Source organism: Mchenga conophoros, linkage group LG16, assembly GCF_057382185.1.
Source record: "Mchenga conophoros isolate Kocher_MC1m ecotype Shallow Benthic linkage group LG16, M_conophoros_male_GT1.1, whole genome shotgun sequence".
NCBI classification, from domain to species: domain Eukaryota; kingdom Metazoa; phylum Chordata; class Actinopteri; order Cichliformes; family Cichlidae; genus Mchenga; species Mchenga conophoros.
The window spans coordinates 40,859,802-40,862,626 of NC_140541.1; the positions used below are offsets into that span (position 1 = coordinate 40,859,802).

The window sequence follows — 2,825 nt, forward strand, 5'->3', positions numbered from 1 at the left end:
AAGCAACCAGCTCTTTGTGTCCTCGCTCTCATAGAGGGAAGCCTCTGTCACACTAGCAGAGAGCACTAGAACTGAGAGCAGATATAACACCCCAACACAAAACAGATTGGCATCTCTAACAATGGATATGACATGAGTCACACATGGCATGTAATGAAGGAACCATAGTGAAGGTAGGTCACAAAGCAACTTGGAGAACCAAAGCTCTGGCAATATGTTTTTAGACTGCGGCTGAACGTTGTTCCAAGATTTATCACTGCTCATTCTTTTTGTTCCCCAAGTGTCCTCAATGTCTAAACCTTTGTTATGGTCAAACCATCAGGCCAGATGAAACCATGCCTCTCACTAGAGCAGGGCCAAAAATATTTAGCACGATATACATTTGAAAATTTGCAATAACGATATAACCGACGATATAAATGACACTAGACAAAATACTTTACAACTCCACAACTTTATTAGTGCAAAAAACCCCATCAATGTATTTTCACTTAAACAAGCAGCTTTTTTATGTGCTTAAAGTTATATATAAACGTAACAGTGCAAATTCCTCGCTGACAGTTTAACCAAAAGGCATTTCCAGTGGAAACTGGCCGACATATCCTCAGCATAACCATGTATAATATCCACTAAACTTAAAAAGAGGTCATACACATACAATACGGTAACATTATGTTGAAGCACAGTACGTATCACTCCGCGAGGCTCCGCCTACGATAGTCGAAATGCTCCGACCCATATTCTATCACGATATTTCATTTTCTTATCGTTGCCCAACATTATACCGGTATTACCGTGAACTGTATGATATGGCCCAACCCTACCTCACTTATCATCAGACCAGCAAACAGGGAGAAAAGCTAAGCTGGCAGCCAGCAGCTCCTTAAACATCACCTTTGAACATGCTTGACAGCTTGCTCCGTCTATAGTTATTTAGTCAGACAGGCAGCATGATAGTACAAACAATTACAGCAACAAATGCCGGATCATTGTTCAGGCGTGTGCATGACTGAGGTTTCATAACAGTTTTTAACAACAGTTATGAAGAAACACATCAGCAGAAACTAAATGGCTGATCAGATTACTATGTGATGCATCATGATGGTGGTGGGAATATTCAAGTCTGTGGGGGTTTTAATCTTCTCAATCTAAACACTTGCACTGAACTGACTCCACCCTACACAAGAAGAAGTAGCACTCTAATCTTGAGAGACATGATCCACTCTCTGGTTTCAGTTTTCTGATGTTTGGTAGGATTTTAAATGCAGAACATGTATTTATGTAGTAGTATTTGTGCATTTGTTACATTTGTTGCACATTAAAAAAGGCACCTGTAACATTCTGTCCAACTTTAAGCAAAACACATATTTCTAAAATAACTTAAAATATAATAATGAAACAATACTGCCCCCTGTTGCTTGAAATATGGAATTTTATTTGATAGCACTTCTTACAGAAAGAGACAACAAACCAAAGATAAAACCCCTCGAAAAACAAAAGCAAGAAAAATTAGAAGACATTGTCAGAAAAATCAATTTTTAAAATATCAGAAGAAAGATTCTTCTTCTTACACTTGTGACACTGGACTATATCTACACACTATATCTTGTTGATACATGTTGGTCATGTATAGGACAACAGTCATGATCATTCCATGAAAGACTTGACTTTTTGTTTTGTTCACATATTTTTTCACTTTGCTGTTTTGCCAAACAAAAAGTTTTGAGACATGTCGCAGTCGCAAGGTTTGGTTCTATGTCTGCATCATTTACAGTTACAAAGTTAATTATCAAACTGCACAGATTGAGAAATCCATTAATGATAGTTTATAGTCTAACAAAAGGGGAGAAAACCTCAACAGAAAGCGAGTTAACACCATCACCCTCTGGTATATAAGCCTGCCGTTTAGCTCGTAAAACAAAGACCCAGAACTTCAACTCTCTAAATGTGATATTTGCAGCACATTTTATGTTTCTTTTATCATTTTTAAGTATAGTGGATCCAATCCCTTGGTGTAATGCTGGTGTTTGGGCATCTGAAGAGTCTGGATGCAAAGTTGAAGGTTCTTGCTGAATTTCTGGTTAGGAAAAAAAATCAACTCCGATCAGTACTTGCTTCGAACAAAAAGATAGCAAATTTCTTTTTTGTGGGTGTGTCTTAATACTCACAGCATCCATAAAGCCTGTTTACACGGGCGATGTCATTGGCACTCATTTGGAAAGCATTTCCAAAATTAAGATTAGGATTGGACCTGGCAACAATGGTTGGCTGCCCATTCTTGGAGAAGGCGAGTCTAAAAGAACAAACAACAGCACACAAACACACATACGCGGTTATATTAGGAAAACAGAGGAGAAAATGGGCCCATAAAGTATTTAACATTAAAAATCCATTCCCCACTGAGTGTGTGCATGTTTTTGTTAGTCTGGATTACATTTTCTTGCAGAAAATGCAAAACATGTAAGGAAATATAGAACCTTACAAAGTCCATCTCACACAGCAACTCACCTGCCATAGTGCATGACAGAGTTGAAGTCATAGGGAGTCCCCAAATTGTTGGTCTGCACTTTCACAAAGTTGTGCTCTTGTCCTAAACAGAGATTTCCAGAAAATATTACATGTTTTTATATGCTTCCACTTCAAAATCCGTCTTCAGTCTCAGCTCTTTGACGATGTATAGATCGAAATGCTAGCTAATCTCTTCTGTGGTCATTTGTTTGATAGTCTTGGGACTAAAGAAATACAAACAAAATCTTCTATGCAGTGCTCGCTTGAACTGCAGTGTTTTATGTGCTGAGTTTGGAAAAGCACAGATTACTTGTAAT

The 2,825-nt window shown here is 38.0% G+C and overlaps 1 long non-coding RNA gene across 1 annotated transcript; it reads right to left on the reverse strand.

Moving 5' to 3' along the window:
* Positions 1 to 1,402: 1,402 nt before the first annotated feature.
* Positions 1,403 to 2,611, reverse strand: LOC146557376 (uncharacterized). Its single transcript, XR_014888979.1, has 3 exons — positions 2,509 to 2,611; positions 2,169 to 2,293; positions 1,403 to 2,077 (listed from the first exon to the last, which is right to left on the reverse strand). It is a non-coding gene; the product is annotated as an uncharacterized LOC146557376 (long non-coding RNA).
* Positions 2,612 to 2,825: the final 214 nt, after the last annotated feature.